At 42.9% G+C, this 16827-nt stretch overlaps 1 protein-coding gene and 1 pseudogene across 2 annotated transcripts in view; both read left to right on the top strand.

Moving 5' to 3' along the window:
* Positions 1-16827, top strand: part of LOC111873403 (protein expanded) — a 243917-nt gene that overhangs the window by 195982 nt on the left and 31108 nt on the right. The gene's annotated exons all lie outside the window — the stretch shown is intronic.
* Positions 400-558, top strand: LOC111873413 (annotated as a pseudogene).

Genomic DNA, 16827 nt, shown 5'->3' with positions numbered 1-16827 from the left:
CTATCAATTCCGAAGACTTGACTGAATTCAATTCTTGTGCTACCAAGCTCATAACCTGGCAGGCTGGAGTCCCGAAACTCCACTGTTCACTCTCGACTATTCTTCTTCTACTACTCGGTCAGTCACATTGCGACTGACGGTCAGTCAGTCAGATGGGGCTTATGACCAGATATTTATTGCTGTTTGACAATTACAGTCTTCTTTTAGTGGGGCGCCCTCTCTGACGAGAGGGCGGGTCTGTCTTTTGTATATGCTGCTGGTCCTTGCCAGAGCAGTCTTTCTCGGGTCCGAGTCCCTTGGGATTCTTGACCATATTTTACTGTCTCAGATTTGAGACTTCCCTTTCCGTCGCCTCCTACAACTCGCAGGGTCACGGTGGAGGTATTCGACCCCGCCTCCACGCAGGTGGCAGTGGCAATATCGTAACCAATGAGGTTTATCCGAGGTGCGATTATTGCTAGTTGAAAACTTACCACTTGGCACGGACCACACAGAAAACGCAGTTCTTATTGTTAAGGATGCATGTTTACTGGTCCGTTATTTAGCAAAGGATGTCCTCTCGCATGCGTACACTTCGCGGGAATGTGTTTACCGAATCATTGCCTAGCAATGGATATGCACGTCACATTATGATAACTGATTACGAGAGACTATAAACTGGACTTGACAGTAGAGACGAGCGGTGTGCAATTAATAACACATATGAAGAAATCCTATAAGAGAGGAAACGTGGCAACATTTTTGTTCTCAGGAGCTGTAAATTAGAGAAATACGGATGACAAAATGTTTTATTTATTTTCTTGATCATTAAGAACTTTCAGGAGCTAGCAAGGTTTCTAGAAGCGGACTAATACTGTTCCATTATGCTCATGTCTTGAAAATTTAATATAAGGCCCCCGAAATTCTAAAACACGTTTCTGATTCCTGTGTAACGCAACAGAGGACGTGTTTCACGTTACAACATGCCGAGCGTCTGTAGGAGACGTACTGGTAAATGCATGCGTTATTTACATCAGACTGCTTCATGGTTAGATGAACAGTCATCCTACATATTTTAATCTGTTTACAAACAATTCTATGTTACGTGAAGGATTGCTTGATATTTCACATAAAAACCCACAAGAAGCATTAAAAGTCAGATATTCGCTTTTATTTTCTATTCTTGTTTTCTACGGAAGATTTATTAAACAACCTCTTTCTTTTCAAGTGATATTTTTCTTTTATCTGTAGCGTAAATCAACAGGTTTAGTTGCAAGGTAAGGCACCTGACTTGTTATCGGGAGGTGCTTGGTTTATACCCCGTCAAATAAGTCCGCAATTCGTACCACAGTAATTTCCTTTCACATTTTTCCCATTTACAGCAATCTGAATAAGTGTAATTTCTCCAGCTGATGTATTTTACAGACCTTAAGATGGAAATGTTGGGCACAATGAACTCCTGGTTCCTGAATTATACAAAGTGATTCTAAATTATTGTCAGGGTTTCCGTTTATAGGCTACGGAAACCCCAACAGTAATTTAGAATCTATCTCATTGTCTATCTGACTATCTATCTATCTATCTATCTATCTGTTTGACTGTCTGTCTGTCTATCTATCTATCTATCTATCTGTTTGACTGTCTGTCTATCTATCTGCGAATTATATTACTACATTGCAGTTTATTGCCGATTACAGCTGCCGCGCGGGTAAGGCATGAAATGTCTTCGCCCATACAAACACTGGGCCCGTCGGTTCGAATCCCAGTCAAGGCTTGGATGTTTGTCTGCGTTTATTTTGTGTTTGTGTTGTCCTGTATAGGTATCGGCCTTGAGTTTGGCTGATCCCCCGTCCAAGGAGTCCTACAGACTGTCAAAGATTACGAAACTGGAGTGAAACCAAGTGTGTGCTCCTAGTGGGAGCAACAAGAATAAGAAAAGGATGTTTACGGACTATGAGTAGGCAAGATAGTTATATAGTCGAGCTTTCATCACATTTTGTATTCAAGGATTGGCCGCCATTCTAAAAACGTAATGTTTCTGATAAAGAACACTTGTAGGCTTACTGATTTACCGTTAAAATTCTTACACATTTCGTCATAAAATGGGACAGATTTTGCAAGTGGAATTTTGACATCATGATGGTCCATAGCTTAGGAAACTTGAGAATTGTTAATTTGCTGAAACGCGAATCAGCCCATTTGTTCTACACAGAAGTCTATTGGCGAAACAGCCCTTCTGAGCCATAGCCTTCGTCAGAAGATTATGCTAGATTGCATCCGGGTTTCACTCTTTTGGCGTTCGGTTTTTTTTTCTTCAGGGCAAGGTCGTCAGCCTTGCGTCCAACCTCCAACCTGGAGGGCCGGGTCCCTGTAGTTATGTCCCCCAGTGACAGGGTGGCCCAGTTATACTCCCAGGCACTGGGTTCCCCTTTCGTCGCCTTCTGCCACTCGCAGGGCTACGGTGGTACCTCCCGCCTCCACACGGGGATAAATATCTGTAGTGTTGGGATTCGTTGCGCTGCCCACGCGACACCCTCTATCCGCTAAAGTTGGCACTAACTTCACCGACAAGCGGCGGTTGCTCTGTCGGTATAGTTTGCTTGCGGACTCAAACCACGTTTTTTTTATATAAATGTATCCTGAACAAGTGCATCAACTGTAAGAAGTGTAGCAAACTTGCTCACGCTTGATGGACTTTTACTACTTATGATTATATTAAGTGGTGTAACGGCTCAGGAAGTATCTTATAAAGATATCCTGAATATGAAGCCAAGATAGCTCAGTCGGCATAGTGACTAAACTAAGGATTAGACCGAGGAATCGTTTTATTTCCGACAAGGCCAAGAGTTTGTCTCTTCTCCATAGCGCTCGGAGTGGGTTTGGGACCCACCCTGCCTTCTGTCTTCTATGTTTGGTGTGGAGGTTAAGACTGCGTGGAGCTATGCCTGCACTCCCCATGTATAGAAACATCTTTATAGCGTGCTGCCTAATTACGTACAGGGACGTAACCGTTTTTGCCTTTATGATTGGTACTTGATTGTCGTACAGTTCTGAATTCAGCCGAGCCGCAACAGTTGCACTGTTGGGTTAGGATGGCTGGGCTTGGCATGCTGGCACGCACATGGCATGTTTGTTTCTCATTGTTATTCCAGGCCGCCGTTGTTTTTTGTACAGCATACTATAAAGGACAGTTAACATTTGGCACCTCCCTCTGTTTGAAATAAGTGGGTAAACTGAACTTTGGACTCTCAGACTTGAGTTCGGTAACTGCCTAAATGTAGTCGCTCAATTTTAGATCCTTCTTCAAAAGAACATGAAATATTGTGTCTATTTCCGTGCCCTCCTGTGTCTGCTTGTCATTTCTGCATTGTTACATTGGTAATAAACCGGTTAAGTTGAGGCACATAGCAATTTTAGGGGGCACGCGGTAGCGTAGTTAGTTGAGGCACTGTGCTACAAGCCGGAAGGTCAGGCGTTCGAGATCCGATGAGGTGGATTTTTTCAATTGGCCTAATTCTTCCAGCCACACTATGGCCCTGGGGTCGACTCGGTCTCTAACATAATTGAGTACCAGGAATCTTACTGGGAGATAAAGGGCGGCCGGCGCGTAAGACTGACAACCCTATCGCCAACTGTGAGCCGATTGTCTAGAAAATGTGAGAACCTCGACGTTTCAAACCTATGGGCCTTCACGGCCTGTTACAGGGATAGCTTTTACTTAGCAATTTTGTCAGTTTAAGAGTCTTTTCTTATTTGCTCTTTATGTAAAGAAGCTGTCGGCATCTCACATTATGTAGCATCGAATGCTAGGATGAGTGTGAAAGATGTACTGTACGAGTAAAAGATTTGAAAGGAAGCGGTCATGGCCTGATTTTAAATAGGTTTCCTTCCCGACATTTGCTACGAGGGACTTAGAAAAACCACGAAAACGTCATTTAGGACAGCTTGTATCCAGCTTGTGCCGCGACGTTTACTCCCAAAACGTTTAAGGGACATTGAGACTCATAATAAGTAAGTTATTCTCAGTTGTGCAATTATATCTCATTGTGAGTAGTCGTATAGGCCCATATTTTAAAGAAGAGAATATTTTTTCTTTGAAGAATAATGTATTCTGGAATATAACGCCGTGTAATCCGTTGAAAGGCAACGGACATTTCAGAGGAACATGTCATCTCCACCTCCAGGGTGGACAACAGCATGAAGTAAGTTTCTGCTTGCTTCACTCCTACACTTGCACAATATTTTTGTCTAACACAGAGGTTCTCAAACTGCGATGTGTCTCTTATGTGAGTCACGGACATTAGGTACTAGATCAATTAAAGGAAGTTTCTGTATTGAATAGTATTCAGATATTTGTGTTTAATTGCATGGAAACAGGTCTGTTTAGTACTTGCTTCATGGTGGTTTCTTGCTTCTCTCATTATTCGTTCCTCAAGATGGAGGGGACGTGTCCCTTCGAAGCATCGGTTTACTTTCAGCGGACTACACGTCATTATATCCCATAAGATAAAAATCTTCATAACCACCGCTTTGAAAATCTCAAATTCTACACAGTCTTATTTGTTTTTCCGGGCTAGAAAACCGAGATTAAGGGCCGTGGGGATCCATTGCGCTGACCACGCCACACTCTCTATCCGTTAAAGTTGGCATTAACTTCGCCGACAAGCGGCGGTCGCTCGGTCGGTATAGTTCGCTTGCGGACTAGAAGCCACGGAGTTTGTTTTTGTTTTATTCGTTTGTTTTCTTTTTGCACGACGTACAGAATGGAAAAAAATCATTTTGTACGTTCCCTTTGAAACTATTCAGTTCAGTTCGATTGATCTTGGTATAGGAAGTTCACGCGCAATGTTATTCGGTTCATTTTATTTTAGTTGACACCGGGGAAATATATCGCGAAGCCTGTCGATTTTCTCAAAACCGCATCGCACAAAAGAGTTCACACATTTAGAGATCGCGAAGTTCCACAGTTTTTATTTTACGTATTTTTTAGATGTGATGTATGTGTACGACGTACAGGGACAAATACATGAGTGTTTAGTGCGATTCGCTTCACGTACACGGTTTCACTCTTATTTAAGGTATTACATGGTCACATTATTTTAAAACAGTACGTTCCAAATTGTCCGCAATAAAAAGGAAAACACCTAATAGTCCTCACTGATTTTATTTGGACTAGAACGTTCTTAATTCAGATACAGAAAAGCTCACAATGATACTTTCCTTCGGCTACAGTTAGAAGGGTCTCTTCGGTTTTCTAATTCGAAATATCCATGGATCTCAGAGATTTGGCTAAGATGTGGAACAAGACACGACTCAGAGCTCACAAAGGCAGTAACAGTTGTCTCTCTGCGCTTTTATCTGGTATCTGTAGGACCGTGAGAATTGTCCCCGAATCAAGTAAGCGATCGAGTGTGCAGGTATGACAGTGATAACAGGTTACCGTGACACAGTGTACGTGCTCCTGAAGGCTCCAACCTCAGCATGATTGGACTTAGCAAGTGGACATGAGTTCTGTATGCTGTGTCGCATAGTAGGATTGTGTGTATCCGGTTATTAATTTCTTTTTATTATTTCTGTGGTCTAGTAGTCAGAGTTCCTGGAGACAGATCCAGAGGTCCTGGATTCGATTCCCGGCACTACCAGATTTTCTTAGAAGTAGTGTGTCTGAAACTCAACAGCCCAAATGCAATCGTCATTTTATTCATCGAATAAGGACCCTTATTCGGTGAATAAATTGACAAATGATTGCAACTCAACAGCTCAGACTGGTGCATTGTACGCCTGATGATGACCCGTGAAAGGGTCGAAACATGTTGCGTCTCTAATAAACGCAATAAAAGCAAATGTTGATTTAGTGGTGTCTTCTTTGTTTTGAGTACTGATTGTTGTGTAGTCGGTATATTCTAACTTCATATATCTTATTTATTCTTCCACCTACATCTGCTACCATAGTCAATAATTTCGTGGACTGGCCGCAAAGCGTCGTTGCAGTGCACTACAGCGGATAGGTTGAGGCATGATATGATGCCCTGTTAGTTCAATTCTCGTCACAACAAGAGACAGTTGTGTGCAAAAAGTGTAAGCAGAACTACGGCTTCTGTTGTGTACTGCAGTTAAATGCGAGTGGCGGAAATCGAAAATGTGGCATTTTGAACAACGGGCAAACATCAAGTTCTGCCAGAAACTAGGCAAATCCCCTAGCGAAACATTTGGCGTAGCAAGAATTGGCCGTTGCTACACGACAACGCCCCTGCACATCGCTCTGTTCTTGTCCAAGAGGAACTGGCAAGGCAAGAGGTCACCGTTTTGCCACACCCTCCCTACTCACCTGATCTCGCACCGTGCGATTTCTTTCTCTTTCACCGCTTGAAAGCAAAGCTAGATTTCGTAGATTTCAGTCGTCCGAGGAGGTCGTCAGTGCCACAAGAGACGCCGTACGGGAATTTCCTGCCAATATGTTTCAGCGATGTTTTCGGCAGCTATATCAACGTCGGCAGACTTGCATAGCGGCCAACGGCAACTATTTTGAGGGCCGATGTGGGTCTGCGTAAGTTTATGTGAATACCTTGTAATATGATGCGATAAAACCACAGTTCACGAACTTAATGACTGTACCACGTATATCTTCCTAATGTTCTCTTTACTTTTAGCGTTCTCAAGGCGAAAACCCTGTATGCATTCATCTTCTCCCCCATGCGTGTTACATGCCCTGCTCAAGTGATCCGCCATTTGATCGTTCTAATTATACTTGGCAAGAAATGCAAGTTATGAAGCTATTCCATCATGCGGTTTTCACCATTTGCTTATTATTTCTTCCCGCTTCGGTCCAAATATTCGTCTGAGCACACTGGTCCCAAATACTATCAGTCCTTCCCTTAATATCAGAGATGGTTGGACGCAACCCAGCCGTAACGTAATACAGCACCTTGTAAGGGAAACTCTGTTATATTGCTTATTATCTGAAGGGCTGAACCTTGGTATTTGCTTCATCATTTAAGGCGCATCCACATTACTCGTGCTCGTGCTCGTCGGGAGACTCGTCTGGCTTTTACTTGTGCTCGTAAATCTTCGTCCACACTACTTCAGTTGCTCGCCAGGCTTCGGCGCGTGAGGATCCGTATATTTACTCGTAGTGTGTATAGGCTGTAGTCGTATTTTAATTTATTGGCTATAGTTTTTTTAAGTTAAAAATTTAAAATTTGCTTGATTCGTGACTTGTCATATTGTCCACATTACTCGCGAGCATAGCGAGTCACACGAGCACGAGTAATGTGGACACGCCCTTACACTCGTCGAGGGGTTATTGGACATAACATACCTTCATTAGACGTTTGAACTTTTCTGTGTGAGGAGACCTACATATTCTGCAGGCGTTTATTGTAGTTTTTTTCCCCCAACTCTTTTATCATCACTACATATGTGACCATTCCGAATAAAGTTTATTTAATACAAACCATTATGAAACTGCAGTTTTCATTCGACAGTTTTGTTTCAAAACACACACGAAAACAGATAAAGAAGTCTTCCATAAAGGATCCAGACGGTTGAGAAATAAATAAATTAAATAGATATAAAGAGTTGTCCCTGGGCTTAATTAATTAATTAAGCACCATGCCATGAAGACGTATGGGGGTAGCGGAGTTATAGCTCCTCCATTCTTGACCTGGGTACTAGGTGGAGATGAGTGGTCAGCTTCACGCCCCGGCTGCTCTACGCTCGGAGAAATAGCCCAAGGAATCCATTCCACAGGATGTTCGGTTGAGCCCAGAGCCGGTCTGGACCCTGTGGAGTAGAGAAGACTCTCTTACCCCTCCCGGGAATCGAACCTCGGCCGCCCAGCCCGTAGCCCGTTGCTCTGCCGACTGACGGAGTCGGTATTATGAATCAAAGGGTCATCTGCGGCCCTTGTCTACAATATTTTGGATAGTACAGTGTACACTCGAACACAGAATTTACTGCAGTACTCCTTATATTCCTTTATTCATCTATGGATTAAAATATAAATCTTTAAGGAAATGGAAAGCGTAGGTCTCTCTCTCTGCAGTGTAGGCTGTACAGCATTGCAGCACTTTCTGATGACTAAAGCGATTCTGAATCAATGCCTTCTGAGATGTGACACGTTATAGCTTCGTACATGGCGTCACATCTCAGAATACCGTGGTCCTCATGTTCGCCCTGAGAACCCCAGATCTCAAAGTGACTCAAATAATTCACACGTTATTCATATTAATGATAATGCAATTTGTGAACTCAGTTTAAAGCTGTTTTGTCCATGGTCTCAAGTTTATTCACTACATTTCGGAGACAGGTTTCGTTTCCGTCTTGAGGCAAACACGATACGAAAGGAAGTCTATTGGCTCCTTGGATAGAACCACTCAAACCGTGGAGCTCGTTAAGCGTAAATCATCCGGGGAGAACCACGATTCCTAACAGAGTGAGTGTTCTCTCACATCCTGTTTATCTGAAGATGGAAATAGAAACAATTTTTGAAACGCAATAGTTCTGACAGACTCGAGACGATGGACAAGTAGAAAATGATGGTTCTAAACAGTTACTTGTGGTATATTATTAATTTAAATAACANCTTTGGCCGCTTTACCCCCAGTACCCACTGGATTGGAGACTGAGTGGATCCCTGAAGTCCGTGTACAGTGATGGCGAATAGAAAATTAAAAAAAATGTTATGTAAGATTTGAGGCTTTCACGGCGGTGACTATGAAGAAAGCAGTCTTCTGGGATTTGGCACCGTGTATATGTGGTGTTAACCGACGTTTCGGAGGAACGTCGGTTAACACCACATATACACGGTGCCACACCGACGTTCCTCCGAAACGTCGGTTAACACCACATGTACACGGTGCCAAATCCCAGAAGACTGCTTTCTTCATAGTCACCGCCGTGAAAGCCTCAAATCTTACATAACATTTTTTTTAATTTTCTATTCGCCATCACTGTACACGGACTTCAGGGATCCACTCAGTCTCCAATCCAGTGGGTACTGGGGGTAAAGCGGCCAAAGCGTGAAGCTGACCATTCACCTCCATCCACTGCTGAGGTCAGGAATGTGTGGAACCATGCCTCCATTGCCTATACCCTTCGCAGCGTGGTGCACGGGGACAACTTTGCGTTACCTACCATAAACATGTTTGGTATTCCATGTTGAAGCAGTTGTGGTAAATTTTGAAGGGCCGAATATTATGACATCCTATTGTGGATCCTTATTATAATTCCAGAAGTAAATTTCTGAGGCTTGAAGTCCAGGTGGAAGCCATGTGCATGGCGAGTAGTGCGCCTGCGTGTGTATAATAGCTCGCGGATGGCATACCTTTCTGAAGTAGGTACAGAACATGGTTATACAGTCCGGTCCGCCAGTCACCTCAACTAGTTCTGTCCCCCTCCTCCCGCTGATTCTCCTTGCCTAGGGGCGCTAATCTAATCGCTTTCCCACTTTGGAGGCGTCCAACTTTGGTTTCAACCTCTGCCGCATTCCATCACGAGGTACATAACCATGGTTTCTGACTTTACTGCAAAGAATTTCATTCCACACAACTTAATGTAAGGTACGAGATTACCGATTTCAGCCGTGTTGCATTTATGTAATTGAAGGTAAAGTTGCCTTTGTGCTTAATAAAGCATCACGTCATGAAGACGTATAGGGAGGGAGTGGGGTGTAGCTCTACACAACCTCAGCACCATATGGAGATGAGTGGTCAGCCTCACCCCACCGGCGAAAGAGCCCAGGGTAACCATTGAATAGGAGGCTACTGACACAGACAGTCAAGCGTCAGTTTAAAGAAAATCAGGCATCAGTAAAAATAAAAAATAAAGGTATAGCTATCCCTGTAATAGGCCGTGGAGTCCCTTGGGGTTGTGAAACGTTGAGGCTTCCACATTTTCTAGACAGTCGGCTCACAGATGGCCGTGAGGTCAGCCTTATGCACCGGTCGCTTTTTACCCCCCAGGAAGATTCCTGGAAGGATTAGGTAAATTGAGAAACAATCCAGTGACGTCATCGGGAATCGAACCCGTGACCATCCGACTTGTAGCATAGTGCCTCATCCAACTACCCTACCGCCTGCCTCCAAGCGCCAATAACGTTGAGAATTATTCAGCATCAAAATCTCTTGTGTTCCGTGAAAATCTGTACGGTAGAGCAGTGTACAAAGTATGTTTGTTTGTGGGAACGTAGCGTGTTAGGATATGCATGTTTGATTTCAGATCAAGAGAGTCAAGGGCCATGCGAATTAAGGTAGATAAAGCATAGCTTAGAGAAGATTGCTCTGTAGTAGCACAAAGGAAGCAGACGGCATTCCAGTGGCAGGAGAAACAAGAAAATGAGTGGAGATGACTACAGCTGTGGACGGTGTGAAATTTATCAAAGTTTCAAGAGCAAGAAGCGAAATTAAATGGCTCGAAACATACAATAAGAACAATAATATATACAGATCTGTAAAGTGTTATCAGTTAATTTAAGGAATACAAAATCTAGAATTCATTTGGTAGGGAAGAAGAATGCTGATATACTTGCAGATTCCCACATCATTTAAGCAGATAGGAAAATTGCTGTAATTAAACGTACGTGGAGATAGTGAAATAAGGCCGAGGGGCGTAGGAAGGGGCTGTAGTACCAGATCGTGGTTTTGGTGAAGTTGAGCTTAATATTGAAAAGTTGAGAAAAATTAACAAATCATCACGTATTGATGAAATTCTGCCAGAATTGAACTAAGGACGAAAGGAAGATACTATATTCTGGAATTTATACATTCTGTTTAAATAAAGAAGACAGTACAGTAGAAAAATGTATAATTTTGTTATTAATTAAAAGGGAGTTAGACTGAGGGCATTATTGNTAAATAAACAAACAAATAAATAGATAACTAGATAAATAGATAAGTAAATAAGCAAATAAGTAAGTAAATGGATAAATGAATTGGTAAATTAATGAATAAATAAATATATATATATATATATATTTTGACTGCTAATCATGAAATTCCTCGGACATTAGACAACATTTTATTGTATGAAAGTATGACAACAGTTTATATCAGTATTATACTGGAAATTCTTCGCTGACCGAGGTAATTTATGGTTTTTAATACCCCCACATTATTTTAATATGGCTCCTGGAGCATATGCAGATGGATATTTTTGTGAATATGTTTGGGGGGGGGGCAGCTAAAGCTCTGCTGTCGTGGCATCAGTACAGCCCTGTAAGCTTCTATGTGCCGATGACTTATGTGTACTGTACTTCATGCATTGCGGGAAACCACCTCTCTCCGTTTAGAAAGTTGAGAGTCGACCATGATGTTGTGAGTCATGTGATTCTGGTAGCATCAGTTTTGTTGATTTAGTATCCATGGTTTCCCTAAGGCTTATTTCCACGGTGCCAGTGGTGTGGAATGAGTTTCCTACACTTTTTGTATTCGACATACACAACATTCCTGGATTTAGTTATAGATCCTGTTCATGTCTCGTAATGGAGATATTTTGCTATCTTACCTCTGCTCTCTGCTAATATAGTCAAATCCGAGCACACTAGCACACGCTATTTCACAACTCTGTATCAGCTGTAGGACCGCCTCTGTGGACTAGTGGTCAGAGGTCCTGGGTTCGATTCCCGGCGCTACCAGATTTTCTGAGAAGTAGTGGGTCTGGACCGGATCCACTAAGCATCGTGAGGATAATTGAGGAGCTATTTCAAGGAAATAGCGGCTCCGGTCTAGAAAACCGAGATTAACGGCCGTGGGAATCCGTTGCGGTGACCACGTGACACCCTCTATCCGCAAAAGTTGGCACTAACTTCGCCGACAAGCGGCGGTCGCTCGGTCGGTATAGTTCGCTTGCTGACTACAGGCCACACAGTATCAGCTGTAGAGCTTGTACAGTGTAGAATGAGATGTATGGATGATCGTAAAGGATTAGTTGTGAGAAGCTTCAGCTACATACAATCCAGGGTTTCCCCTAAATAGAATAAAACCACAGAGGAACCGGTTGCAGTAACGTCTGTTGCCCATTTTAGTCCGATAGTAAAAAAAAAAAAATGGGCCGATGAAACAAATCCGTAGTGACGTTATTGCCTTGCTGGGCAATTTGACGTTTTCTAGAGGAACACTACTTCATCTTCTAAACTGTCTGCTTCACTGTTCTTTCCGTTCGGACGCTGGTGTTTCTTGTGGTGGGCGAACAGAAGACCTTGCGAAGCAGAAAAACCTGCAGAGTAAGCGTCCAGAATTTCAATACGCTAGTTATTTCGTATGGAACGAGAGACAATCTCGCACTGAGTGAAGGTTTGTTTTCTGCGTTGCCTACTGAAAGGTAAAAGTTTTCAGATGCTCACGTACGCAGTTACAACAGACAACAACTGATCTGTAGTTTCCTTTATCAGTCACCATCAGCACTTCGTAGTATTGTGAATGAAAGGTGCGATCTTCTGGGTTGTAACGCAATGTAGTTCAGAAAGGATCCGACATTTTGAAGGAACATTTCATTTCCGCCTCCAGGGTCGGAACGGAAGCTGAGCTTACCGCACGCTTTTGCTGATTTCTTACGTGTCTTATTCTCCGTCCCTGAAGATGGAGACGATACATTCTCTGAAATGTCGGGCTGTCTCCGAACTACACGTCGCTGCTACCCAGAAGACCCGTACTCACCGTAGTAACCGACGTGAGGTTCTGAAATCTGGCGTATATTGTATCTTAACATAAAGAATTGTGGGAATAGAACCCGTGGACAGCATGAACAAAAGTAAGATTGGAGGTTTTCACGGGGCTGACTATGAAGAATGCCGTTTTGTGGGATATGGCGTCATGTAGATACTGTGCCAACAGACGTTTCAGAGGAACGTATCGCCTCCATCCTCAGGGTACAAGAAATCCGCGAGCGATGAACCAGGCACCTGCTCACGCTGGTTCATCGCTTGCGGATTTCTTATACCCTGAGGATGGAGGCGATACGTTCCTCCGAAACGTCGGTTGACGCAACATCTACATGGCGCCACATCCCAGAAGACGGCATTCTTCAGCATGAACAAAGCATCTCTGTAGACGCCTGTAAGCTTAACGTCATGTAAACGCAATTTCCTCAAGGGCGTACAGAATTTTTCAACGAGTTTCATTAAAAAGCAATTATTGTGTTGTGTGTGTGGATTGATAGGTCGTCGGACCCTGTGTTCTGGAAGAATGTACTATGAGCCTCTCGGCGTTGCATGCCATTCTAGATGGAATACGCGGGAATGAGCTGAAGTGACCTTCAGTACCCATCGCAACTAATTCCATGGAGTAAAGTCCTTCCTGTGAAGCTAGTAGTCGTCCAGTTATACAAGAAATTCCTCGCTTTTTTACGAAATCCTAACGTCGATTAACTATTTCACAAAAATACGCCACAGGATTCTCTCCTGAGCCAGATAAATCCATCCTTAAGCGTCATTTTAGCCTTCCCTCCCAGCTATATAAAAGTTTTATTCAAATAAGGTGAAGGAAGGAGATCCCATGGAAGGTATATATGTAGATTGCAGGATAATATTGATATGTATCTTAACTAAGGGGTGAGGATATTGAATGGCTACATATGGCTGACGATGGGGTCCAGGGGCCGATTTTGTGACTAAGGTAACGAACCCTCGGGTTCCATTGAAGTGAGAAATTTCTTGAATATCTGAGCGACTATTAGCTTCTCAAGACGAACTCATCTCCGGGGTAGCTGTAATTATAGTATTTTAATTAAAATTAAGCAAGAAGTTAGATTAAATTAATTAACAGTCACCCAGTAATAAACGGATTAAACAAAATGTAACGCTGAAAATTATGTATAGACAAATCCAAATTTTGTCTAGACACATTAGCATTTTTTGCAATCAGTATTCGACTTAATGTTAAAAATGGTCACATTAAGTCACAGCGAAACCCCTTTCTACCTATACGAACGTAATACCAACTCTGCAGATGATCCAGGAATACACTCAAATTCGCCGATCAAGTGGTTACGGCTGGAAACTGCAGCCCAATGGCCTGCACTGGTCATAATTTTCAAGTTATTTATGTCCCAGATTGGGTAATAATGTAATTATTAATTGGTTAGCCGAGGTACATAGAATAGAAACTGTTTTTTATATTCAGATCACTGAACACGAGAAATTATAAAAATAGCGATCATTATGATCAGCTGCTATTTGAAGCATGATTTTTTGACAGAATAACGTTAAAATGTTTTATGTTTTAGACCTATGTCTGTGTAGGTCTATATGGAAACAAAGAATGGTTCTATGTGTGTGTTTTCCCGCCCCGAACTCGTTTATTAGCCTGAAATGAAGAGACAGTTTTTGTTAAGTTTGACTCTGGTGCCTTGGTGGCAGAGGTCCTTCCGTCGCCATATTGTTTTTAATTCTTGCGTTCTGCGTATTGAAACTGATGGACACTTTTTTTTTTTTAAATTCGCATATTGGGGGGGTGGAGTCCAGTTAGGTCCACTCGGCACGTCGGCCACTGTTTGGCCTATTGTACTTGCCCCGGGTGATTACGATGGAGAATTTGGTGGAATGAATATTGGCAGGGGAAACCGCAGTACTCGGAGTAATCCCGCCCCAGCGCCACTTTGTCCATCACAAATCCCACTTGACCAGACCCGGGATCGAACCCGGGCCGCCGCAATGGGAAGCTAGCGACTAACCGCTTGAGCTATGGCGCGGCCTAGCTCCTGGTTAGTTGTTTGATTATTTAACGACACTATTTCAGCAGCGGATTTTCGGCATTTTCTTAAATTTAGGTTTAGTCTGAGTGGATTGTTTTTTTAAGCTCTCAAATTAGCAGTAGATATCGTACAAAGAAGATAACAGTCACTTTGGGTATCATTTCTTTCAGACGTTAATAATGTGTGTCGATACTAAAGTTCTCCCTGTGCTTAACTAATTAACCACTACGCCATGAAGGCGTATGGGGGAGTGGATATGTAGATCCACATTTTCTTGACCTGGGCACTACTTGTAGATGGATGTACAAAGATCTGCAAACAGGCATTCTATGTGCATGCACTTGGATGTTAGAAATGACCAATAACGGCAGAGAATTGTGGATAGTCAGCTCACAACGAAAGACAGAAACATGATAACTAGAAGAAAACGACCAAGAAGCAGAGGAATGAACGGTGAACAGGGGAAAAGTTTTGAATATAAAATAAATGTTTGAAAGAGTAATTACAGCAAAACAGTGCGAATACTAATTAAAATAATGCCCATTAAGGAGGAGCGAAGTTTAAAAAAAGCTTTCCCTGTGATTAATGAATTAAGTACTACGCCATGAAGGCGTATGGGGGAGTGGATGTTTAGAGCCACATTTTCTTGATTTCGGCACTAGCTGGATGTGAGTGATCAGCTTCACACCCCGGCGGCTTTACCCCCGGTATTCATTTGAGAGGAGATTGGGTGGACCCCGGAGCCGGTCTGGACGACTCGGAGAAAAGAAAATTCTTGACCGTACTGAGACTCAAACTCCGGCTCCTCGGTCGTCCGGCCCGTAGCCAGTCGCTATACTGACTGTGCTATCCCGGCTCCCCACATTTGAATAATAGTAATAAAAAGGAATCATAAAAGTAACAAAATAATATAATTGCATAAGAGAAAAGGAAAAGGCTAAAGCAATGAAAATAAATTAAAGACATTGGAGTGGGGTGTTATTTTGTAAAATCGAATGAAGTTCGGTTGTTCCATTGTAGGCCTGACTGAATTTGAGATCTCTTGTCAAATATTCTAGGGTTTTCAGGATTTCATGGCGATTAACTGAGAGGCGACTGTAACATGGAGCCAAATTTCAAACAGGCAGTTTATTACCGCACAATTCCTGCAGATGGACACAGTGTAGAGTTGGGGACATAAGCTTTTCTGTACTGACAAATGCATGCAAAGACACTCGGACACTTTCAGTAATAATGTTTTAGGGCATAATATTCAACGGAAATCGTGAATTCTTTAGCAGGGTATATTGTTATCACATGTGATGGGAATTTTAAAGTGGACGGCCTCTGTGGTCTAGTGGTCAGAGTTCCTACCTACAGATCCAGAGGTCCCGGGCTCGATTCCTGGCGCTACCGCATTTCGTGAAAGATAGTGGGTCTGGAACGGGGTCCATTCAGCCTCATGAGTATAATTGAGCAGCTGTTTCAAGGAAATAGCGGCTCCGGTCTAGAAAACAGAGATTAACGGTCGTGGGGAACCGTTGCGCTGATCACGTGACACACTCTATCCGCAAAAGTTGGCACTGACTTCTCGACCAGCGGCGGTCGCTCGGTCGGTATAGTTCGCTTGCGGACTACAGGCCACGGAGTTTTTTTGTCGGGAGGAGGGGAATTTTAACAGTGTTATCACCAGTACATAAACAGAACCTTGTCTGCATCACAGAATGTCTGTCGGAAAGTTGCTCATGGTCTCACCAGCGACCGTGGTGGTAGCGGCAACAGTTGCTGTCTTCGACAATGTCCCGGTTCATTATGAGTGTTCGTAGACGATGCCAAAAATGGTGATGTCGATGACGGTGAAGTGTTTATTTGCGGCTGTGATTGTGAGACCATGCTGAATCTCCTAAATAAAGTCAAATTTCGTTTCAGATGCAGACCTATTCAACTTTCGTTACATTAAGATAATTTAAGAAACTGGTGGGAGTATTGCGTACTTCCAATCTACCCTTGACCTTCCCCCACAATTTATTGGCGCTTCAGTTCTTATTTAGGTGGAATATAAAACTAAATCTTGAATCTTACTGTACCTCCGTTGTGCTTGGCGCCTGTGGTCCAGTTTAGAGGGACTATTCATAATGAGCGGTTTAGGCTACTTTTGTCCGCATGTTGGCTGGTGGTGCG

The sequence above is a fragment of the Cryptotermes secundus genome, unplaced genomic scaffold (genome assembly GCF_002891405.2).
Source record: "Cryptotermes secundus unplaced genomic scaffold, Csec_1.0 scaffold22, whole genome shotgun sequence".
NCBI classification, from domain to species: Eukaryota; Metazoa; Arthropoda; class Insecta; order Blattodea; family Kalotermitidae; genus Cryptotermes; species Cryptotermes secundus.
Note: the sequence above shows the minus strand (reverse complement) of the source record. Positions and strands in the feature narration are given on the sequence as shown.